We start from the raw sequence: 25,743 nt of genomic DNA, 5'->3' as shown, positions 1-25,743 counted from the left end.
GCAGGGGTGCACCACATTACCCAACACGCTCGATCCCTCTGGCCGGACACACTTTCCTGGGTCATGCCCGGCCTTCGAAGATCAACACGTCGCAGTCCTACCTAGGCACAATAGAGAGGTCAGCACGCCGGTCTAAATCCTAAGCGCGCAGGGGTCTAGGCCCATCGCCCGTCGCACACCCGCACGTTGCGAACACGGCCAGTGAGCAGACCTAGCAACCTCCATTACAAAGGAAGTTGCGTTACACGGTCCAACCCGGCGCGTGCCGCTCAGTCGCTGACATCAAGAAGGCTTCAGTTGATACCACGACGTCGAGTGCCCATAACTGTTCCCACGTAGTTGGTTAGTGCTTATAGGCCAGTGGCCAGACTCAGATCAAATATCTAGATCTCGTTAAGCGTGTTATTTGAAGTATTCGTGGATGTCGACCAGGGATCAGGCCCACCTGTCTCCTAGGTGGTCACAACCTGCCTTGTCGCTCTGCCACAAATTAACAGTCGGGGGCCGTTGGGAACCCAGGCCCATCACTACCTGGATGGAACCACCTGCCCCTTCAGCCCCCACATCGGAATCACTTGCGGGTACTCTACGAGCCGACCCGACTTTAGTCACCACATGTATAAGTATAGTATGCTTGTATGTATATACCCATGATCACCTCCCGAGTGATCACGGCCCCATAATATAACATGGCAGACGGACAAGAATGTAGGGCCACTGATGGAATACTAGCATCCTATACTAGGCATTTAGGATTGTAGGTAAAGGTAACAACAGTAGCAACAATGACAGTCTATGCAACAAAATAGGAGCTATGGAATCAACAACAGTAGCAAACCTAATGGAAGAATAAGAGAGAAGAGAGTGGGCGATATCTGGTTGATCAAGGGGGGTTTGCTTGCCTGGTTGCTCTGGTAAGAAGGAGGGGTCATCGTCGATGTCGTCGATCACATGGGTATCGGCAGCGGTCTTGGGGTCTACCGGAAAGAAGTAATGGAGGGGGAACACAATAAATAACAGAGCAATCAAAGCATCACAAAGCATAACATGGCAATACACGGTGCTAGGGGTGACCTAACGCAATACTAGGTGATACTGGCGAAGGGGAAAAACATCCGGGAAAGTATTCCTAGGGTTTGACGTTTTCGGACAGTCGAACTGGAGGGGGAAGGTTGCATGTTCACTATGCTAGGACGCGTGGCAGACGAACGGACTGCATATTCGGATTCGTCTCGTCGTTCTGAGCAACTTTCATGTACAAAGTATTTTCATCCAAGCTACGGATTATTTTATATTAATTTTTAAAGATTTAATCCTTTTCTGAAATTATTATTAATTCTAAATTAAATAGTAAATGCTAAATGTACCCAGCCTTGTGTACACAATAGTGTACACAGAGGCTGACATGTGGGCCAGGGGGACCTAGTTGACTAGTCAATGTTTGACTGGTCAACAGGGGGTGGGGCCCCCCGTCATTGACTGATTAGGCTAATCTATTAGTTTGATTAAGTTAACTAACTAACTAGTTAGTTAATTAGGTAATTAATTAAATTACTAATTAATTAAGGCTATTATTATTATTATTATTATTTTAGGGCGCTGGGGCCCATATGTCAAAGGCCCAGCGGGGCCTAACGGGCGCACGGGCGTTGCGGGTACGGGCGATGGGGCGCTGCAGGTGCGAGACCCCGGCGAGGGCCAGTGGGCGTGGAGGGGCGCCGGGTGCCGGAGATGGCAGCGGCGATGCCACGACGGGGCGGCGCCGGGGCTGGGCGGCTGGGGCGCGCGCGGGCCTAGCACAGGCACGGCCGGGCGGAGCCGGCGCGGCCAGGGCGCGGAGCGGTGCGCCGGTTGCTGCGAGGATGAGCGCGCGAGATGACGGCGGCGGCGCTGCATGCGAGCGAGCCACGGCGGAAGCGTGCGGCGGGCTTCGAGCGAAGCGGTGGCAGCAGGCAGCACGGGAAAGTAGAGCAGATGCGGCAGCTGCGCGCAAGGCGGCGGTGGCGAGATGTGCGGGCGGGTGAGCACGTAGCGGGTGGTCGGGCGCACGTGGGCACGTGCCAGGCCGAGGCCCAGCGAGCAGGGGTGACAGGGCGGGGCTGCGGTCATGAGCGCGTGGGTGGGGGGTGAGGGAGTTCTGGATTAGGTGGTCCTCGGACAGCCGGACTATATCCTTTGGCCGGACTGTTGGACTATGAAGATACAAAGATTGAAGACTTCGTCCCGTGTCTGGATGGGACTCTCCTTGGCGTGGAAGGCAAGCTTGGCAATACGGATATGTAGATCTCCTCCCTTGTAACCGACTCTGTGTAACCCTAGCCCCCTCCAGTGTCTATATAAACCGGAGGGTTTAGTCCGTAGGACAACAACAATCATACCATAGGCTAGCTTCTAGGGTTTAGCCTCTACGATCTCGTGGTAGATCAACTCTTCTAATACTCATATCATCAAGATCAATCAAGCAGGAAGTAGGGTATTACCTCCATCGAGAGGGCCCGAACCTGGGTAAACATTGTGTCCCCCGCCTCCTGTTACCATCCGCCTTAGACGCACAGTTCGGGACCCCCTACCCAAGATCCGCCGGTTTTGACACCGACATTGGTACTTTCATTGAGAGTTCCACTGTGCCGTCACCGTAAGGCTAGATGGCTCCTTCGATCATCGGCAACGATGCGATCCAGGGTGAGGTTTTCCTCCCCGGACAGATCTTCGTATTCGGCGGCTTCGTACTGCGGGCCAACTCACTTGGCCATCTGGAGCAGATCGAGAGCTACGCCCCTGGCCATTAGGTCAGGTTTGGAAACTTGAACTATACTGCCAACATCTACGGAGACTTGATCTTCGACAGATTCGAGCCCATGTCAGGTGCGCTGCACAATCACGACGAGCATGATTTAGCTCTGCCGTCGGACAGTGTTCGGGAGATCACACCTGCAACCACTCCGGCCCTCAATCCGGAGCAGATTGCGCCATCTGAGGATGGGTGGATGGACCCCGCCACGGAGGCCGCACTCTTAGTGGCGATAGAGCCGAATACTGACTTCACCTCCTACGAGACCCGTGTTGCCGAACCGTTGGATTCGTCCCCGGCCATGGACTCCGAGCCGCCTGCGTCCGTGCCCATCGAATCCGATTGGGCACCGATCATGGAGTTTACCTCCGTGGATATCTTTCAGCACCCGCCTTTTGGCGACGTGCTAAACTCGTTGAAGTCTCTCTCCCTGTCAGGAGACCCTTGGCCGAACTATGTCCGGCTAGAATGGGGTGCGGACGACGAAGAAATTCGCTCCCCACCCACCACCCACTTAGTATCCACTGTCGATGATTTAACCGACATGCTCGACTTCGGCTCCAAAGACATCGACGGTATGGACGACGATGCAGGAGATGAACAAGAACCACCGCCCACAGGGCGCTGGACTGCCACCTCATCATATGATATATACATGGTGGACACCCCCAAAGAAGGCGATGGCGATAAGACAACGGAGGATAATCCCTCCAAGAAGCAATCCAAGCACCGACGTCAGCGGCGCCGCTCTAAGTCCCGCCATAGCAAAAGCAGCGATACTGGCACAAGAGATAATAACGCTCCAGATAGTGCCAAAGACAACGACAATCCCCTCCAGCCAGACCTCGAGCAGGTGGATGAACAAGCTAGCCCTCCGGAACAGGCAGCAAACGGAGAATCAGAGGATGACAATTACATGCATCTCTCCGAAGACAAAGTGAGCCTCGGCGACGAAGAATTTATCGTGCCTGAGGATCCCGTCGAGCAGGAGCGCTTCAAGCGCCGGCTTATAGCCACAGCAAACAGCCTAAAGAAAAAGCAACAACAGCTTCGAGCTGATCAAGATCTGCTAGCGGATAGATGGACTGAAGTCCTGGCGGCCGAGGAATACGAACTTGAGCGCCCAACCAAGAGTCACCCAAAGCGTAGGTTGCTACCCCAACTCGAGGAGGAAGCATTGAAACCCACATCACCAGCGTATGATGCGGCTGCTCGGCCACCTCGCGGCCGAGACAGAAAGGCATATCAGCCCGAAGTCCAGCCCGCACCCCGCCGCCATTCAAACAAAAATACCAAGGCTCGGGGCAACACGCGGAACCTGCGAGACGTATTGGAAAACAAAGCAAAACATGCAAGATCGATCTACGGATCACGGGGGCGCGCCCCAACGCGGGACGATGACCGTCACGCCGGATATACTAAAAGCAAATCCGGCCGGGCCGAATACAGCAGACAAGACTCGTATGAACTGCGCCGTGATATAGCCCGGCACAGAGGCGCCGCACACCCCCTATGCTTCACTGATGAAGTAATGGATCACGAATTCCCAGAGGGTTTTAAACCCGTAAACATTGAATCATATGATGGTACTACAGACCCCGCGGTATGGATGGAAGACTTCTTCCTCCACATTCACATGGCCCGCGGGGATGATCTACATGCCATCAAGTATCTCCCACTAAAACTCAAAGGGCCAGCTCGGCATTGGCTCAATAGCTTGCCGGCAAACTCCATCGGAAGCTGGGAGAGCCTGGCAGATGCATTCCTGGACAATTTCCAAAGCACTTATGTGCGACCGCCGGATGCTGACGATTTAAGTCATATAACTCAGCAGCCAGGGGAATCGGCCAGGAAATTCTGGACCCGGTTCCTAACTAAGAAGAACCAAATTGTCGGTTGTCCGAATGCAGAGGCCTTAGCGGCATTTAAGCATAACATCCATGACGAGTGGCTCGCCCGGCACCTCGGCCAGGAGAAGCCAAAATCCATGGCAGCCCTCACGACACTTATGACCCGCTTTTGCGTGGGCGAAGATAGCTGGTTGGCTCGTAGTAACAATACAACAAACAAACCTGGCACGTCAGAGGCCAGGGATAGCAACGGCAAACCACGACGCAACAAACACAAGCGCCGCAAATATGGTGAAAACGCCAAAAATACGGCAGTTAATGCCGGGTTTAGGGGCTCAAAATCCGGTCAGCGGAAAGGGCCACCCAAAAATAACAATTCGGGTCCATCCAGTCTAGACAGCATACTCGATCGCCAATGCCAAATTCATGGCACCCAAGGAACGCCAGCCACCCATACCAACAGAGAATGCTGGGTCTTCAAACAAGCCGGCAGGGCAGGCGCCAAAAATGGAGAAGGGGGTCTCAAAGCGATGATGGCGACGAAGAGCCCAGATCACCGAATACAGGAGGGCAAAAGAAATTTCCCCCACATATTCAATCGGTGAATGTGGTAAATACCACACAAATTCCCAACTCAGACAGGATATGCACCCTTAGGGATGCCGACTTAACGGAACTAGTCATCCCACAATATAAACTAGGGCCGGTCACCTTCAACCGCACGGATCGTCCGGTTAACGCCAATCAGGGCAATCCAGCCGCACTAGTCCTCGACCCAATAATTGACGGGTTCCACCTCACTCATGTCCTTATGGACGGAGGCAGCAGTCTAAATCTGCTTTACCAGGACACAGTGTGCAAGATGGGCATCGATCATTCGGTGATCAAACCCACTAAAGCCACTTTCAGAGGCATTATACCAGGTGTGGAAGCCAGTTGTACAGGCTCCATTGCCCTTGAGGTAGTCTTCGTATCACCAGAAAATTACCGTACCGAAGAGTTAATCTTCGAAATCGTCCCTTTCCGCAGTGATTATCAGGCACTGCTCGGACGAACCGCGTTCGCTCGATTCAATGCAGTGCCACATTACGCCTATTGTAAACTCAAGATGCCCGGTCCACGCGGCGTTATCACGGTCAATGGCAAGGCCGAACCTTCCCTCGGCACCAACAAGTACACCACTGCCTTAGCAGCAGAAGTAACGAGCAGCACCTTGCAGCCGAACCTCGAGTCGACGTCCAGGCTCCCGGACACCGTCAAGGGACTCCGAACTACTTCACGGAGTGATAGCCCGGCTCGTCCAGAGCTCAACTAAACACTCCGGCGAAGGCCAGGACAGGCTGCACTCAGCGGCTCAACCGCTCTCCGGCACACAAACATTTCTTACATTTCCTTCGCAGGATCACCTTCGCGCCGACCAGGACGGGCTATACGGAGGCAGCTTGAACGTGCAAGGGAATCCTTAGACATTCCCCGCAATGACCATCCGGCTATATTACGGATCCGCACTCAGCTTCTTCTCCCCTGCTATTCCTTTTTTTATCACATTACCTGTACTCATACGCATAGACGTACTATTCAAATACAACATGTGGATTTATATGACGCTTACCTGCTGTTATTTCTTATTGAAATTCTTTTGTCAAGTGGCATCCGTACACAGCGATATGCCTTAAAATATGCCAGGGGCTTCATTTTACCCATAACACGGCAATAAAGTCCGAACACCTTCATGGAAGTTTGGCACCCCGAACCTATAGCATTATATGCATCAGCTCTGAATCATGTCTTGGGTCAATAGTTGGGTTTGCCCGGCTCCCATGTTTTGGTACCTTACGTTCCGCTATATCGGCTAAGGTAGCACTGGGAGAACTACTGCGATTGTGTCCCGGTTCTTCCGGACGAGCACCTCAGTAGAGAAAGCCGAAAACTGACTGTCATGATACGGCGAGAGCTGGTCAGCTGTTCGAGAGGTCACAAAATCTTTAAGGATTTCTCCCGCATAATGCCATAACCAATGCAGCGTGCGATGGATCAGTTTTTCTTCCGATCAGGTGCTCATAGAGCCCCTAGTACGGTCTTCCGAACACCAGGGGCTGCGCCTACCTTACTAAAGCTCCTATGGCTAAGTGAGAGTGATAAAGCCCTATAGTCCGATTGCCTGGTTTGTTGTGCTGAGCACCTCCTTCGAAGGACCCAAAACTGGGATAAAGAGTGCTCAGGTTTATCCCGAACACCCCCGTACTTCTTACGTGGGGGCAGAAGCCGACGACTGGCCAACTCTCAGGTTTAACATATAAAACGGCCGCACAGGAGGGTAAACTTTTATATAACAGGCAATAAATAGATAACCTTGTTAAAACATTACAAAGGACAACATGATTAGCATTCATGGAAATATAATGTCCTTGGTGCATAGCTCTGCTGCAAGGTAGGATCCTTTTAGGACACTTTCATAATATAATTCGGGCTTGCGGTGCTCCTTACCCTCTGGCGGCCCTTCGGTCATCAGCTTCTCAGCATCCATCTTCCCCAGTGCACCTTTGCGTGGGCGAAGGCCATTCACGCACCTTCTATACAGACCGACCGCTTGATGACGTCAAGTCGAGGGCAAGCGCTTACAAGCCGCTTCACGAGCCCGAAGTAGCTGCTTGGAATCGGCTCGGCAGGCCATAGCCGGATAACCAAATCTTTCATGGCTAGTTCCGCCGCCTTATGCAGTTCGATCAGCTGTTTCAGTTGATTGGCAAAAGGCACCGGATAATTCGGTGCCAAATACTGCGACCAGAAGAGCTTATCTGCAGTGTTCCTTTCTTCGGCTCGGTAGAATTGGTCGGCGTCTGATATGCTGCGGGGTAGCTCGGCAAATACCCCTGAGAAATCCGGATTCAAAATTAGAAACATAGTTTTCCCCTCAAATACTTGCTTTACATGGAAAAAGCCTTACCCGCCGCGATCTCTCTCGCCTCTTGGATCCCCTGCAGGGCGCTTTGGGTTTCCCCCCGGGCATTGCTCGTGGCCTGATGCGCCTTGGTGAGTTCGGATTCTTTCTCCGTTAAACTCTGCTCCAAGGTCTCGCATTTCCTCACGGCCTCTTGCAGCTCCTGCTCAGCTTTAATAACCCTGGCCTCATGCTTCCCACGAAGAGCCTACTCTGTGGCTCCCTTTTTCTTGCCCTCGGCCACAACCTTCTTAAGGGCCTCGACTTCGGTCACAATCCCTAGCGCAAATCATGAAGCTTATTTCATACTGAAAATTCATTCGCAATAAATGCGAACAAGACTTGTGCATACCTTGTTTATCTCTCAACTGCATTTTCAACTGGCCAAGTTCTTCTTTGGCCCACTCCAGACTTTGATTCAGTCCGGAGATCTCCGCAGTATGAGAGGCAGCAGCCGCTACAGACGCCTGCTTATCACAGAAGAGAAATAGATGTCATTCAATGAGTCTTCCTACGAACATAAATTTGATCCTCTGTCCGGTTCTTTCTTTCACCGAACAGTGTATCAGGGGCTACTATCTATACTATGACACTATTCGAAAACTCATAAAACATACCTCAAAGCCTTTTATAAGGCTGATACAGGCTCCATTCAGTCCATTCTCAGCAGACTGAATCTTCTCAATCACCGCACCCATAAGGGCACGGTGTTCATCGTCGATGGAGGCGCTCTTCAGCGCCACCAACAAGGCATCTGACACCTCTGGTTGGGCAGAGGTTGCCGGTATGCCTCCTCCAGCCGGGAGAGGCCGCCTGCCTGATTCTGGAGCCGTATTGGTCTCCGGAACTGCACCCGGCTGGGAACCGAATTCAAGACGGCCCCCGTCGTCAGCTCCCATGGGAATTTTCTCCCCCATGTGTTCGGCCCCTGAAGTTTGACTTCCAGGCGCCGCCTTCACAGTCTTTTCCTCTCCTCCTTGGTCGGGGTCCTTCTGAGACAAAGCCTCGGTGTTATGCACCTGTTTGGAGGAAGGGGTCTTTGGGGGCGTCCCGCTCTCCATTGCGTCCGAGCTCAGCGAATCCTATGATGAGGATTGTTTGGTACGGGACCTCGCCGGACTACAAAAAATATGGCTTAGGTTAAAATACTATGCCATGATGAGTCTGGACACCTAAAACATACTCGGATTTTATATACTTACGAGGTCACCAGGGGCTGGGCCCTGGGATCCCATGTCGGGCCGCTGTCGGCGGCGGCAGTAGACTCCTCCGGAAGAGGAGCCTTTCCCCTTTTGGGCAGCTCGGCCTCCAAGTGTACGGAGGCCGTCCTCTTCTTTCTTCCTCCCGCAGGGGATTCATCTTCCTCCTCCTCCTCGTCCTCTTCGGAGGCGGAACGGGCATCAGAGCCTTCGGATATTGTGTCCGAAGTGCCGCGGCGACGAAGGCCGCCCCGGGTATTTTCGGCCTCCATCTCGGCCGTCTTCTTCGGCACCTTGTAAGGCGCCGGGACCAGCATCTTCGTCAGAAGTGGGACGGCCGGTTCTTCGGGCAGCGGGGCCGGACAATGGATCCGCTCCGCCTTCTTCGTCTAGCCCTGGGAGAGCTGTATAAAACACGTTAAGTGTTTCCTTTGGGTTATGCGGACAAAAAGTTTGATGACTTACCGAACTTGCAGGGCGGGACAGTTGGTACCCGCGGTCCTCGGCGGAGTCCGGCCATGATTTGCTGGACTTGAAAATCACCTTACAGATGTCCTTGTGCGAGGAGCCGAAAAGCTCTCGCAAGGTTTGGTGCCTGGCCGGATCGAATTCGCATAGATTGCAAGTCCGGTGCTGACAAGGCAGGATCCGGTGAACTAATATCACCTAGACCACATTGACAAGTTCAATGTTCTTGTCTCCCATATCTTTAACGTGCGTCTGGAGCACCGACAGTTCATCGGACGAGGACCAGTCCAGGCCCTTCCTGACCCAGGATGTAAGCCGCAGGGGGGCACTGGATCGAAACTCGGGACAGGCGGCCCATTCCGTGCCGCGCGGCTCAGTGATATAAAACCACTGCTGTTGCCACTCCTTGACAGAATCATTAAAGGTTCCCGTTGGCCATATGACATTGGGCATCTTGCTCACCATAGCGCCCCCGCACTCAGCGTGCTCTCCGCCCACCACCTTGGGCTTCACATTAAAAATCTTCAGCCATAAACCGAAGTGCGGCGAGATGCGGAGAAAAGCCTCGCACACGGCAATGAATGTCGAGATGTTGAGGAAGGAATTAGGGGACAGATCGTGAAGATCGATCCCATAGTAATACATGATGCCGCGAACGAACGGGTGGAGGGGAAACCCTAGCCCGCGGACAAAGTGAGGGAGGAATACAACCCTCTTGTGGGGTTCCAGAGTAGGGACGATCTGTCCCGCCGCCGGGAGACGGTGGCTGATTTTCTTGGCCAGGTACCCGGCCTCCCGAAGCTTTTTGATATCCTTCTCTCGGACGGTAGAGGCCATCCATTTGCCTCCTGCTCCGGATCCGGATATCTTTGGAAGGCCTTTTGTGGGCAGAGAAGATGAACGCTTGGGCGCTGGAGCTTGGGCGGAGGGGAATGACTCAGGAAGTAGAAAGCGTGGGTGCGAAAGGGAGTCCTTATCCCCTTATAAAGGCAGTAGGGATTCTGCGCCTCCCCACTTGCCTGGTAAAACCGCTTATTCCCCAAGTGCCGTAATTGATGGCGCGGTTGGGTTACCCACACCCGTATTGATGAGAATCCCGTGATAAGGGGACACGATCTCTGCTTCGACAAGACGTGCCAAGAAAACCGCCTCACAATATGTGCAGTGGTTGGTTGAGAAAAACGGTTCGAATAATGACCGGGCCATAGTATGATGTCATGCTGCAGAATGTGTCGGCAGATTAGATTTGTGGAAATATTATTCTCTCTACGGTGGTATGTGGAATTTGTTTTGCAGAGCCGGACACTATCCTCGTGTTCAAAATCTTCTATGGAGTATTCGGAGGAGGAACCCGCCTTGCAATGCCGAAGACAATCTGCGCGCAGAGCTCATCGTCATTGAAGCCAGGTTCAGGGGCTACTGAGGGAGTCCTGGATTAGGGGGTCCTTGGACAGCCGGACTATATCCTTTGGCCGGACTGTTGGACTATGAAGATACAAAGATTGAAGACTTCGTCCCGTGTCCGGATGGGACTCTCCTTGGCGTGGAAGGCAAGCTTGGCAATACGGATATGTAGATCTCCTCCCTTGTAACCGACTCTGTGTAACCCTAGCCCCCTCCGGTGTCTATATAAATCGGAGGGTTTAGTCCGTAGGACAACAACAATCATACCATAGGCTAGCTTCTAGGGTTTAGCCTCTACGATCTCGTGGTAGATCAACTCTTCTAATACTCATATCATCAAGATCAATCAAGCAGGAAGTAGGGTATTACCTCCATCGAGAGGGCCCGAACCTGGGTAAACATTGTGTCCCCCGCCTCCTGTTACCATCCGCCTTAGACGCACAGTTCGGGACTCCCTACCCGAGATCCACCGGTTTTGACACCGATAGGGGGGCAGGGGGCGTGGCGACGAGCATGAGCTCATCAAGAGCTCGGACGTGAGGGGTGTGGTGGATACGGTGATGGAATCAAGGGGGAAATGAGGGGGAACGGAGGAGGGGTCTCACAGTGAGCTCGGGGGGTGGTCGAAGAGGCTCGGGAGGCGCCGAAGAGGTGCCGATGCAGCGGGACGGCAGCGCGGCAGTGGCGGCGGCCGAAGCAGACGAAGATGAAGGCGACGCTCGATCTGCTCGAGGTGGGGCTCTCCGGCTCGAACGGGTGGTCGAGGAGGACGTAGCGCTCGCTGGCGGAGCTTCTGGGCGCCTCAGCGGGGCACGAGGACAACGGAGAGCGCGTGGGCGACGACGAGGTCCGACGGCGTCGTGGGCGTTCCCCTTCCGATCCAGAACGGGATCGAGAGGTGGGGGAGAGACATGGGAGAGTGGGGGGAGTGGGGTGTCGGTGGGTTAGGGTTTCGGGTAGTGGGGGGTATGTGTAGGCCGGGGGTGGGCCGATCGGCTGGGCTAAAGCCCAGTTGGGCCGAGGGGGAGATTCACTTATTTTTATTAATTCTTTTCCTTTTCTTGTTTATTCTTTATAGCTCTTGTTTAATTGTTTTCCTTTAGTTTTATAAAGTATAAAAATAGTTCACAATTTAGTACTAATAATTATGTACTGCCCCATCAACTTTTGGGCAACTAAATGAATAGTTTGTTATTTTACAAAATACAAAAGGTATTTATTTAATTGTTTTCCTACGATTTTAATTACTTTAGTGCATTTAAACCTTTTATAAAAATGTGGTTTCATCACCATAATTACCCATGCATTATATGTCACCTCTCGGACATTTTAGTTCTAATTTTTGAAAACTTTTGTTGTTTGCCTTTATTTTAAATTTGAATTTGAATCGTTTTTGAACCATCGCTAGATTAATAACAGTAATCGCAGTGACATGGCATCATTAGCAGAGGTTCACTGTAGCTTAATTATCCGGGCGTCACAAAGGAAAGTAGAATTTGATGAGGTAATTGTACCTTCTCTCAATTTGGAAAGTAGCACATGAGAGAAATCTGTTCTCGTGATGCCTACACCAACTAGAGAGGAAGCTAATGATGATGATCACGAAACTTCAGATCAAGTTACTACTGGACCTCGTAGGTCGAACAGAGCATGTTCCGCACCAGAGTGGTACGATAATCCTGTCCTGGAAGTCATGTTACTAAACCATGACGAACCTACGAACTATGAAGAAGCTATGATGAGCCCAGATCTCTACTCCTATAAAAACCTGAGTTGGTGATGATGGTGTGCCTGCCATCCTTCATTTACAACCGTTCGATCTACATCCAACGCATCTGAGACAAACTATGTCAATTTTGCAAAAAGACCCCCGCACTCCACTCCACGTTTGTAGATAACCCCCTGCCTCTCAAGTTCAGCCACCTCTCCCTCTCACATATCTAGCCATCTCAGGAAAAAATAAGAAGAATCTGAGGAGGTCGCTGCTCTCGGCACCGTCTGCCCAATGCCTCTCATGCCTTCTCTCAGGCCGCATTTCTGACCACCACCACGACCCCCTCCTCTTCGCCATCTCCTCCGTCCCCTTCCAAGTCACCCCGAGTTATATTCATGGTGGTCTAGAAAAATAAACAAAATCGATACCCAAAAAATAATTTTGAAAGATCATTTTTTGCAAAGCACAACAAGTGTTATTTCTTCATGAAGTTTTGGATGCAAGATGAACACTTAAACGCTTTTATTTGCAAAAGATATTTTTTATCTATCTTGCCTACATTTACTATTCACCCGGATGCTTGTGAGCTCTAGAGAAGAATGAATATCCGAAGAAACCTATCGATATTTGTTACACATGAGATGACCCCCATATACTTTCTCAAATAAACAACAAGTCCCTGATCAATGCATTTCGGTGTTCCATGCAACGCACGGGCATCTTACTAGTTCCGATAAATGGCTTGAGGCCATGAAATCTGAGATAGGATCCATGTATGAGAACAAAGTGTGGACTTTGGTGGACTTGCCCGATGATCGGCAAGCCATTGAGAATAAATGGATCTTCAAGAAGAAGACAGACGCTGATGGTAATGTCACCATCTACAAAGCTTGACTTGTCGCAAAAGGCTTTCGACAAGTTCAAGGGGTTGACTACGATGAGAGCTTCTCACCCGTACCGATGCTTAAGTCAGTCCGAATCATGTTAGAAATTGCCGCATTTTATAATTATGAAATCTGGCAAATGGACGTCAAAATTGCATTCCTTAATGGATTTCTTAAAGTAAAGTTGTATATGATGCAACCAGAAGGTTTTTTCGATCCTAAAGATGCTAACAAACTGTGCAAGCTCCAGCGATCCATCTATGGACTGGTGCAAGCATCTTGGAGTTGGAATATACGCTTTGATGAGGTGATCAAAGCATATGGTTCTATACAGACTTATGGTGAAGCCTGTATTTACAAGAAAGTGAGTGGGAGCTCTGTAGCATTTATGATATTATATGTGGATGACATATTGTTGATCGGGAATGATATAGAATTTCTAGATAGCATAAAAGGATGCTTGAATAAGAATTTCTCAATGAAAGACCTCGGTGAAGCTGCTTATATATTGGGCATCAAAATCTATAAAGATAGATCAAGACGCTTGATAGGACTTTCACAAAGCACATACCTTGATAAAGTTTTGAAGAAGTTCAAAATGGATCAGTGAAAGAAAGGGTTCTTGCCTGTGTTACAAGGTGTGAAGTTGAGTAAGACTCAAAACCCGACCATGGCAAAAAATATATAGAGAGAATGAAAGTCATTCCCTATGCCTCAGTCATGGGTTCTATAAAGTATGCCATGCAGTGTACCAGACCTGTTGTGTGCCTTGCCATGAGTTTGGCAAGGGGTACAATAGTGATCCAGGAGTAGATCACTAGACAGCGGTCAAAATTATCCTTAGGTACCTAAAGAGGGCTAAGGAAATGTTTCTCGGTTATGGAGGTGATAAAGAGTTTATCATAAAGAGTTACGTCGATGCAACCTTTGACACCAATCCGGATGACTCTAAGTCTCGATCTGGATACATATTGAAAGTGGGAGCAATTAGCTAGAGTAGCTCCATGCAGAGCATTGTAGACATAGAAATTTGCAAAATACATACGGATCTGAATGTGGCAGACCTGTTGACTAAACCTCTCTCACAAGCAAAACATTATCACACCTTAGTACTCTTTGGGTGTTAATCACATGGTGATGTGAACTAGATTATTGACTCTAGTAAAGTCTTTGGGTGTTGGTCACATGGCGATGTGTGAACTATGGGTGTTAAATCACATGGTGATGTGAACTAGATTATTGACTCTAGTGCAAGTGGGAGACTGAAGGGAATATGCCCTAGAGGCAATAATAAAATGGTTATTATTATATTTCCTAAATCATGATAAAGTTTTATTATTCATGCTAGAATTGTATTGATCGGAAACTTACATACATGTGTGAATACATAAACAAACACCGTGTCCCTAGTGAGCCTCTACTAGACTAGCTCATTGATCAAAGATGGTTAAGGTTTCATAACCGTGGACATGAGTTGTCATTTGATAACGGGATCACATCATTAGGAGAATGATGTGATGGAAAAGACCCATCCGTTAGCTTAGCATAATGATCGTTCAGTTTGTTGCTATTGCTTTCTTCATGTCAAATACATATTCCTTCGACTATGAGATTATGCAACTCCCGGATACCGGAGAAATACCTTGTGTGCTATCAAATGTCACAACGTAACTGGGTGATCATAAAGATTCTCTACAGGTATCTCCAAAGGTGTTTGTTGAGTTGGTATAGATCGAGATTAGGATTTGTCACTCCGAGTATCGGAGAGGTATCTCTGGGCCCTCTCGGTAATACACATCATAAGCTTGCAAGCAAATGACTAAGGAGTTAGTCGCGAGGTGATTCATTACGGAACGATTCAAGAGACTTGCCAGTAACGAGATTGAACTAGATATGAAGATACCGATGATCGAATCTCGGGCAAGTAACATACCGATAGACAAAGGGAATTACGCATGTTGTCATAACGGTTCGACCAATAAAGATCTACATAGAATATGTAGGAGCCAATATGGGCATCCAGGTTCCGCTATTGGTTATTGACCGGAGAGGTGTCATGGTCATGTCTACATAGTTCTCGAACCCGTAGGGTCCGCACGCTTAACGTTCGTTGACGATATAGTGTTATATGAGTTATATGATTTGGTGACCGAATGTTGTTCGGAGTCCCTGATGAGATCACGGACATGGCGAGGAGTCTTGAAATGGTCGATAGGTAAAGATCGATATATAGGACAATGGTATTTGGACACCGAAAGTATTTCGGGACGTACCAGGAAGGAATCGGGTCACCGGAAGAGGTTCCGGGCACCCCCCCCCCCCCCCCCCGGCAAATTATGGGCTTAATGGGCCAAAGGGAGGGACAGACCAGCCCACTAGGGGGCTGGTGTGCCCCTCCACATGTTTGGACAGCCCTAGGGAAGGAAAAGGGGAAGGGCTAGCCCCTCGTGCCTTTCCCTCTCATGGGAGAAAGGAAAGGGAGGGGCGCCACCCTCCCCTGCCTTTCCCCGCACTCCAAATAAGGAAAGAAGGGGGCGCGGCTTGGGAGGGACCCCAAGTAGGATTCCTCCTACTTGGGCGCCTCCTTTGGCTGCTCCTCCCTCCCTCCCACCTATATATATGTGGGAGGGGGCGCCTAGCACACATCAGACAATTGTTTAGCCGTGTGCGGCGCCCCCCTCCACCATTTACACCCCCGGTCATATCTTTGTAGTGCTTAGGCGAAGCCCTGCGAGGATTAATACACCATCACCGTCACCACGCCGTCGTGCTGACGGAACTCATCTACTACCTCGACGTCTTGCTGGATCAAGAAGGCGAGGGACGTCACCGAGCTGAACGTGTGCAGAACGCGGAGGTGCCGTGTGTTCAGTACTTGATCGGTTGAAGCGCGAAGAAGTTCAACTATATCAACGCGTTGTGAAACGCTTCCGCTTACAGTCTACGAGGGTACGTAGACACACTCCCCTTGTTTCTATGCATCTCCATGGATAGATCATTGTGTGTGCGTAGAATTTTTTTTTGTTTTCCATGCAAGATTCCCAACAGAATCCCCTCCAGCCAAGCTCACAATACCCGCCGAAGACCCATCTTCGGGCCTCGATGCGGAAGCAAGGTTCGGACGCCGAGAGTCACTCCTGGCCAAACAATCTCCTCACGACACTCCTCTGGCCTCGAGCCCTTGCGACGAGTCGACGATCGGTAGCCAGGGATTACTGGTACGTCTCCAACGTATCTATAATGTTTGATTGTTCCATGCTGTTATATTATCATTCTTGGATGTTTTATAATCATTTTATAGTCATTTTATACCATTTTTTGGTACTAACCTATTGACATAGTGCCAAGTGCCAGTTGTTGTTTTTTGCATATTTTTTACATCGCAGGAAATCAATACCAAATGGTGTGCAAACGCAACGATTTTTTTTATGGATTTTTATGGACCAGAAGACATCCAATGGGCCGAAGAAGCATCCGCGGGGTGCTCCAAGGGGAGCACAACCCACCAGGGCGCGTCTGGAGGCCCAGGTGCGCCCTGGTGGGCTGTGCCCATCTTGGGTGCCCCCTGGACCGCCTCTTTACTCTATAAATACCCCAATATTCCAAAAACCCTAGGGGAGTGGAAGAAAATCAATTCCAGCCGCCGCAAGTTCCAGAACCACCAGATCCAATCTAGACACCATCACGGAGGGGTTCATCATGTCCATTGGTGCCTCTCCAGTGATGCGTGAGTAGTTCTTTGTAGACCTACGGGTCCTAGTTAGTAGCTAGATGGCTTCCTCTCCCTCTTTTGATTCTCAATACAATGGTCTCTTGGAGATCCATATGATGTAACTCTTTTTGCGGTGTGTTTGTTGGGATCGGATGAACTTTGAGTTTATGATCAGATCTATGTTTTTATCCATGAAAGTTATTTGAGTCTTCTTTGATCTCTTATATGCATGATTGCTTATAGCCTCGTATTTCTTATCCGATATTTGGGTTTTGTTTGGCAAACTTAATCTATTTATCTTGCAATGGGAAGAGGTGCTTTGTGATGGGTTCGATCTTACAATGCTTGATCCCAGTGACAAAAGGGGAACCAACACGTATGTATCGTTGCTATTAAGGATAACAAGATGGGGTCTATTTCTACATAAATAGATCTTGTCTACATCATGTCATCGTTCTTATTGCATTACTCCGTTTCTCCATGAACTTAATACACTAGATGCATGCTCGATAGCGATCGATGTGTGGAGTAATAGTAGTAGATGCAGGCAAGAGTCGGTCTACTAATCTTGGACGTGATGCCTATATAGTGATCATTGCCTGGATATCGTCATGATTATTTGAAGTTATATCAATTGCCCAACAGTAATTCGTTTACCCACCGTTTGCTATTTTTCTCGAGAGAAGCCACTAGTGAAATCTACGACCCCCGGGTCTCTTTCTCATTATATTTGCCTTTGCGATCTATTTTATTTGCTTTTATTTTCAGATCTATTAAACCAAAAAATACAAAAATACCTTGCTGCAATTTATTTTATCTCGCGTTCCCGTGAGATCTATCTATCAAATTATTACAACTTTCTCAAGTCCGTTTGCCAATTTCTAGTGCCGTTACCCGAAAGGGATTGACAACCCCTTTAACACGTCGGGTTGCGAGTATTTGTTATTTATGTGCAGGTGCCACTACTAGGAAAAACCTTACCAGCAGCGTGTGTTTTTGAACTACCAGTGGCGTAGGTTCCCATGCTACTGCTATGACGCTACAACTATTTTTTAGCAGTAGCGTGTGTTTTACCCCACGCTACTGCTAAACAAACATACCAATAGCGCTGGTGCCCCACGCTACTAGTATTCCACACCCACGCTACTACTAATGGAATAGTAGTAGCACTTCTATAATGCCCCACGCTACTAGTAACTAATTAGGATTTAAAACGAATCTACATATTCCAGTTTAGACATACATTTCATAGTACTCACATACATGCATTTCATAATACATACATGTTACAGTCAATCATACATAACTAAAATAGATATTTAATACATACATACATACATACATACATAGATATATATATATATAGATATACAATATACGCCACGCGTATAGGTCGTCGGCGTCGGCGCCTCCACAAGCCCGTGTTGATGGTGTTGATGTCGTCGTAGTCGCCGCCGCTGCAGCATCATGATGATGTCGTCGTCCTCGCCGCTGCAGCACCGTGATGATGTCGTCGTCATCGTCGCCACCGCCACAGCCCCATGTTGATGTCAATGTCGTCATTGCCGCTACCGCCGCCGCAGCCCCGTGTCGATGTCGATGTTGTCGTCGCCCCCACAGCCCCATGTCGATATCGCCTTTGTCGCCGCCGCAACTTCATGTCCATGTGTTCCCTACTAGGAACTCACAAATCCTGGAATTAAACAATGAACCAAGACCATTACTAGGAACTCTAAAAGAACCTGAAGCATTAGTACAATATAACAGTAACCTATAGAGCACTAAGTAACAATAGCAGAAACAAAAGCATATAGCAGCAGAATAGTATAAATGAATTATAAGCAGTACCAAACATACCAATCCTAGAAACTGGGGAAAACCGAACTTAAAAAGGATACAGTGCTAGGCATGACTAGAGGTGAAATCAGATTTACACATCTTCGTATGACCACAAGTGAAATGAGATTTCGACATCTTCGTACGACCACAAGTGAAGGATACAGTGCAAGTAACCTATAGAGCACTAAGTAACACAGACGAAGATTTTTATCAATACTAGGCTAACAATTCATACACGAATGAGATATGGGTTTATTATTAGGTCATGACATTTTCATATGGGTTTGCGCAATATATTAAATGTGTTCAGGATCTACTAGTATAATCAAACGTCAAAAGTGGGCTTACGAAGAAACGTTTAGCTTACATACATAAATTTACAGGCCCGAGATACCTTGTATAGGCCAAGAAGAATATTGTCAAGAGACTCCTGAGCTTCATTTGGACAACAGTCACGGAAGGATCTTATCGCTTCAATGGCCTCTTCAGCCTGATTTGCTTGTTTCAGTATAGTTTCCATATCCTTCAATGCACTCTCAATTCGTTGCCAAGTACAGTACTGCCCGATTTGTCTCTCCCAAGTTGACCTGACGCCTGAAACCTTAAGCTACAGGAAAGTATTCAGAGTTGAGAAAACAGAGCAAACGCAAAGGAAAGCGCTACACCTCAAGAGACAAACATAATTAGCAGATGGAAGAGGTGGCAGTTTAAGAAGATCAGTGGATGGAAGATGGCTCGCAGGTAATTTACACAAACCAATTGTCTTAAATTCTTCTAGTGCCCTCCTATTAGTGTAGCCATTAAAACTGAGGTAAAGTTAGGAGAGTTAAATAAATCTATTCAATTGAAAAGTGATATGAAAGCTGAATATTTGTGGAGTGTTGTTAAGTCCCATTTCTTTCAATGAAGCTTGTTTAAGTAGATCTAATTATGTTTCCCCTGGTGGAAGTAGACCAAAATATATGTGCTTGCTGTGCTTCAGAAATAGTGGACCACTAATTCATTTTGCACCCTGTTTCTGAATATTTGCGGAGTGTGTCTAAAAACATTCAGGTTGTTTTCTGCTTCTTTCAATGATTTGTCTATTTGGATTTCTGAAGTTTGCTGGAGAATGTTAGAAATTTGACGGTTCTGGGAGAAGTTGCTCTAGTTTGGACTATCAGGAACCTGTGTTGTCAGTTTCTAATGATGAATTGGACTCTGTCTCCTGAAGATGGGATATGGGCTATCTCCTCAAGATGATGAAGTTATGGAATATGGACTATTTGTCCCAGACAGACCGCTATGGCTATGGACTCTGTCTCCTGAATATGATGAAGTACTACCAACAAGTTTTTCCTCCCTTTACTTTTGCTTCCAGTAAATGAGCTTGTTTTCATGTATCCCAATTTGGTGTGCTCTCTGCCATAACAAAGCTCACAATCTAATGTATGTTCTCATATATTTGGTCCCAGTTGACTTTCACGTGTCTGAAATTAATAGAATTTTATCATGATCCTTCATTCAGTTACAGTTACAGAAACATCTATTTGTATGTTGTTGACAATGTTATATGTTCCAACATTTCCAGAGTTTATTTATTTATTGATTTCCGAATGGACTAAGCAATCAGTGTTGCCAATCATCTATGCGGAATGGATCCTATATAGTAAAAAGCTACTGTTCCATGCACAGAGAGATCGGCAACCGCTTATACATCCCTATCTCTGAACTAATAATTGGTACAGCAAGTGGATGTCTGTCTGACAGAAGAGGAAAATGCAGACTCCTTCCTCTGCTCCAGCGACTCCATCTTGCTCCTACAGAGCAGAGGACGGAGAGAGACGCTGCCAATGGTTGATGCTATCCTTTTGTTGGAGAAAGGAGTACTCCGCACTAGACTATATTGCGGCAAAGAAAATCTAGGACCATCCCCGCCTGAATCTCGATAGCAGCAGGAATCAATAACCCTAGCTTGTAGCTACAGATCCAACACTTACATATCAAGCAGCGATGGTGTCCCAACTCCAGCTCTTGGTAGGTATGGCGCTGTCGCCGGCTCCGGCTCCGGGAGACCTCTGCTCCACCGGCCACCGGCAGAAACATCGGCTCGCCCAGACCAGTGGTGGTGATTGCAGCCAGGGGGTCGGCGCCCGAAACCCTAGCCGCGGGCAAAGGTGTAGGCCCATAGGCATGGATCTGGACGGAGGGGAGGGAGGGCGGAGCTTGGGGGCGCATTGTGCGCGGGCGGAGCTCGCCAGAACCAGCCGGCGTGTGTGGTGGCGACGGCAAGGGGATCGTGGCGGAGAGGAGCTCGGGGTGGGGGTGAGGGTCACGAGAGAGAGTTTTTTTAGGGATTCGCTAGAGAGAGTTTGGTGTGGTGGGTGGTGCGGCAGTGGACATGCTCAGTAGTAGCGTGGTTGTCTCGCCCGCGCTATAGTTATTCACTTAGCAGTAGCGCACGTTTTATACCCCACTCTATTACTATTGTTTAATGAGGGGGCAGGATGAAAATCATTTAGTAGCGTAGATTTTTTTGCCTGCGCTACTACCACGTCATACCAGTAGCGCGTTTTTTCTGACGCGCTACTACTAAGTAGCAATAGCGCGGGTCAAATAACCCACACTACTACTAAATGTCTATCTATAGGGGTTTTCCTAGTAGTGTGTTGTTTATGTAGTGTTGCTTGGTTCTCCTACTAGTTCGATAACCTTGGTCTCATCATTAAGGAAAATATCTACCGTCGCTATGCTGCATCATCCCTTCCTCTTTGGGAAAATACCGACGTAGTCTATAGCAGACATTAATTACCCCTGGCCCAAATCAACTTGGCCTCGAGCCTCAGCATGGAAACAACGTTCAAGGACCGGGGCCCGCCTTCAGTCTCCGATGATGGTCCAGTCCCGAGCCTCGAGCTCAACTCGGCCCTTGAAAACCAAAACCTAGTTAGGGCACAAATTATCCCTTGCCTCACTACGCTGGAGTTCGGTCCCGAACTCCCACCGCTCACAAGCTCGGCGACCCTCGCCCTGTTAAACGTGGCGCTGAACTGAATCCAGAAGATGGTTATTTGGGAGGACCTGTCCTCAGTTCGCGTTCAACAGCCCTTCGAGGCATATCTTGGGGAATTTTGCACCCCACCCACCACCCACTTAGTAGCCACCGTCGAAGATTTAACCGACATGCTGGATTATACCTCGGAAAATACCGAATACATGGATGAGGATAGTGGAGCCACGACCAGCATTGATGGAGCTCCCCCCATCACCGCCCACTGGACGACCACATCCACCTACGACGTCTATATGGTAGACACCCCGAAGGGAGACGAAGGCACCCCCGGGAAGCATAATGTCACGCCTAGCGAGGAGCCACCGAAGCGCCGCAGACAGCGCCGCCGCTCCAAGGCACATCGAAGCCACACGAGCAACACGGACACAGGAGAAAATGCCACCCCGAATAATGCGGACAACCTCGACCCCGGAGCCAACGAGCAACCACAAGTCAACCACCAGGAGCGTGAGGAGCATGACGAGCACGAGGATCTACTCGACCCAAAACATCTCGATGACTCCGAAGATGACAATTACCTCCCCCTCTCAGAGGAGGAGGTGAGTCTGGGTGACGAAGATTTCATCGTCCCCGAAGACCCGCTGGATCAAGAGCGGTTCAAGCGGCAGCTCATCGCCACCGCACGTAGTCTGAAGAAACAACGACAGAAAATAAAGGTCAAACAGGACACGCTCAACGAGAGGTGGACTAAAGTCCTGGACGCCGAAGAGGAGTACGACCACAAGCAATAGATGAAAAGCTACCCGAAGCGGAAGCTACTGCCACAGTTCAACGACAAGGCCGTAGAGCCAGCACCTCCAAGGTACACTGAGGCAGACCAACCAGACTGCCCCCTCGAGGACGGGATCAGACAGCTGACAAAGTCGAAAAACCTGCCACCCACCCTCACCATCAAGGCAAGGAACCATTACGGTCAGGCTATGAGTACGACCTCCGCCGGGACCTAGATGCTCGGGCAGGCCTGACAAGGTCCATTTACGATCCCAAAAGGGACCCTCCTGCTAGACAGGATGGATACAAATCCTGGTCAGACCAAAACGATAGAGCTCGGGAACTGCAACAAGCCCGGATGGCAGATGACCTCCGGCGTGACGTAGCCCGAGTCAGGGGCGCCGCCCATCCCCTTTGCATCCTAGATAAAGTGATGCAACATGAATTCCTAGAAGGTTTCAAACCTGTGAACATTGAGCCCTGTGATGGGACAACAGATCCTACAGTATGGATCGAAGACTTCCTATTGCACATCCACATGGCATGCGGAGACGACCTCCATGCCATCAATAACTATGGACCCGAAGGTCTGAGGTAAACTACTCACACATCATCGGAGAGGCTATGGTGTTGATGTAGAAGCCCTCCGTGATCAATGCCCCCTCCGGCGGAGCGCCGGAAAAGGCCCCAAGATGGAATATCACGGGTACAGAAGGTTGCGGCGGTGGAAATAGGTTTTTGGCTCCGTATCTGATAGTTTGGGGGTACGTAGGTATATATAGGAGGAAGAAGTACGTCGGTGGAGCAACATGGGCCCCACGAGGGTGGAGGGCGCGTCGGGGGGGGTGGTAGGCGCGCCCCCTGCCTCGTGCTCTCCTCGTTGATTACTTTGCGTAGACTCCAAGTCCTCTGGATCACGTTCGTTCCGAAAATCACGTTCCCGAAGGTTTCATTCCGTTTGGACTCCGTTTGATATTCTTTTTCTGTGAAACACTGAAATAGGCAAAAAAACAACAATTTGGGCTGGGCCTCCGGTTAATAGGTTAGTCCCAAAAATAATATAAAAGTGTATAATAAAGCCCGTTAAACATCCAAAACAGAATATAATATAGCATGGAACAATAAAAAATTATAGATACGTTGGAGACGTATCAAGCATCCCCAAGCTTAATTCCTGCTCGTCCTCGAGTAGGTAAATGATAAAAACAGAATTTTTGATGTGGAATGCTACTTAGCATAATTTTCAATGTAATTCTCTTAATTGTGGTATGAATATTCAGATCCGAATGATTCAAGACAAAAGTTTAATATTGACATAAAATTAATAATACTTCAAGCATACTAACTAAGCAATTATGTCTTCTCAAAATAACATGGCCAAAGAAAGTTATCCCTACAAAATCATATAGTCTGGATATGCTCTATCTTCACCACACAAAGTATTTAAATCATGCACAACCCCGATGACAATCCAAGCAATTGTTTCATACTTTTGGTGTTCTCAAACTTTTTCAATCTTCACGCAATACATGAGCGTGAGCCATGGATATAACACTATATGTGGAATAGGATGGTGGTTGTGGAGAAGACAAAAAAGGAGAAGATAGTCTCACATCAACTAGGCGTATCAACGGGCTATGGAGATGCCCATCAATAGATATCAATGTGAGTGAGTAGGCATTGCCATGCAACGGATGCACTAGAGCTATAAGTATATGAAAGCTCAACAAAAAAAACTAAGTGGGTGTGCATCCAACTCTCTTGCTCATGAAGACCTAGGGCATTTTGAGGAAGCCCATCATTGGAATATACAAGACAAGTTCTATAATGAAAAATTCCCACTAGTATATGAAAGTGATATCATAGGAGACTCTCTATCATGAAGATCATGGTGCTACTTTGAAGCACAAGTGTGGTAAAAGGATAGTAACATTGTCCCTTCTCTCTTTTTCTCTCATTTTTTTATTTGGGCCTTTTCTCTTTTTTTTGTGGCCTCTTTTTTTCTCTTTTTTTATTTTTTCGTCTGGAGTCTCATCCCGACTTGTGGGGGAATCATAGTCTCCATCATCATTTCCTCACTTGGGACAATGCTCTAATAATGATGATCATCACACTTTTATTTACTTACAACTCAAGAATCACAACTCAATACTTAGAACAAAATATGACTCTATGTGAATGCTTCCGGCGGTGTACCAGGATATGCAATGAATCAAGAGTGACATGTATGAAAGAATTATGAACGGTGGCGTTGCCGCAAATACGATGTCAACTACATGATCATGCGAAGCAATATGCCAATGATGGAGTGTGTCATAGTAAACGGAACGGTGGTAAGTTGCATGGCAATATATCTTGGAATGGCTATGGAAATGCCATAATAGGTAGGCATGGTGGCTGTTTTGAGGAAGGTATATGATGGGTGTATGATACCGGCGAAAAGTGCGCGGTATTAGAGAGGCTAGCAATGGTGGAAGGAAGAAAAGTGCGTATAATCCATGGACTCAACATTAGTCATAAAGAACTCATATACTTATTGCAAAAATCTACAAGTTATCAAAGCAAAGTATTACGCGCATGCTCCTAGGGGGATAGATTGGTAGGAAAAGACCATCGATCATCCCCGACCGCCACTCATAAGGAAGACAATCAATATATAATCATGCTCCGACTTCATCACATAACGGTTCACCATACGTGCATGCTACGGGAATCACAAAATTTAACACAAGTATTCCTCAAATCCACAACTACTCAACTAGCATGACTCTAATATCACCATCTTCATATCTCAAAACTTCTCATAGTATTCAACACACTCATAAGATAATTTTTACTAACCTTGGATGCCTATTACTTTAGGACTAATTTCTCAACTTAAGCAAATTACCATGCTGTTTTGTAGGACTCTCAAAATAATATAAGTGAAGCATGAGAGAACAATAGTTTCTATAAAACAAATCCACCATCGTGCTCTAAAAGATATAAGTGAAGCACTAGAGCAAAAACTATATAGCTCAAAAGATATAAGTGAAGCACATAGAGTATTCTAATAAATTTCGAATCATGTGTGTCTCTCTCAAAAGGTGTGTACAGAAAGGATGATTGTGGTAAACTAAAAAGCAAAGACTCAAATCATACAAGACGCTCCAAGCAAAACACATATCATGTGGTGAAT

General features: G+C 48.2%; 1 long non-coding RNA gene across 1 annotated transcript; it reads right to left on the bottom strand.

Annotated features, from left to right (window-relative positions):
- Positions 1-18,154: 18,154 nt before the first annotated feature.
- LOC109756987 (uncharacterized) lies at positions 18,155-21,173 on the bottom strand. Its single transcript, XR_002231411.3, has 3 exons — positions 20,782-21,173; positions 19,197-19,409; positions 18,155-18,656 (listed from the first exon to the last, which is right to left on the bottom strand). It is a non-coding gene; the product is annotated as an uncharacterized lncRNA (long non-coding RNA).
- Positions 21,174-25,743: the final 4,570 nt, after the last annotated feature.

Source organism: Aegilops tauschii, chromosome 3, assembly GCF_002575655.3.
Source record: "Aegilops tauschii subsp. strangulata cultivar AL8/78 chromosome 3, Aet v6.0, whole genome shotgun sequence".
Taxonomy (NCBI): Eukaryota; Viridiplantae; Streptophyta; class Magnoliopsida; order Poales; family Poaceae; genus Aegilops; species Aegilops tauschii.
The sequence above is the reverse complement of the archived record's forward strand: the minus strand, read 5'-3'. Positions and strand labels throughout refer to the sequence as shown.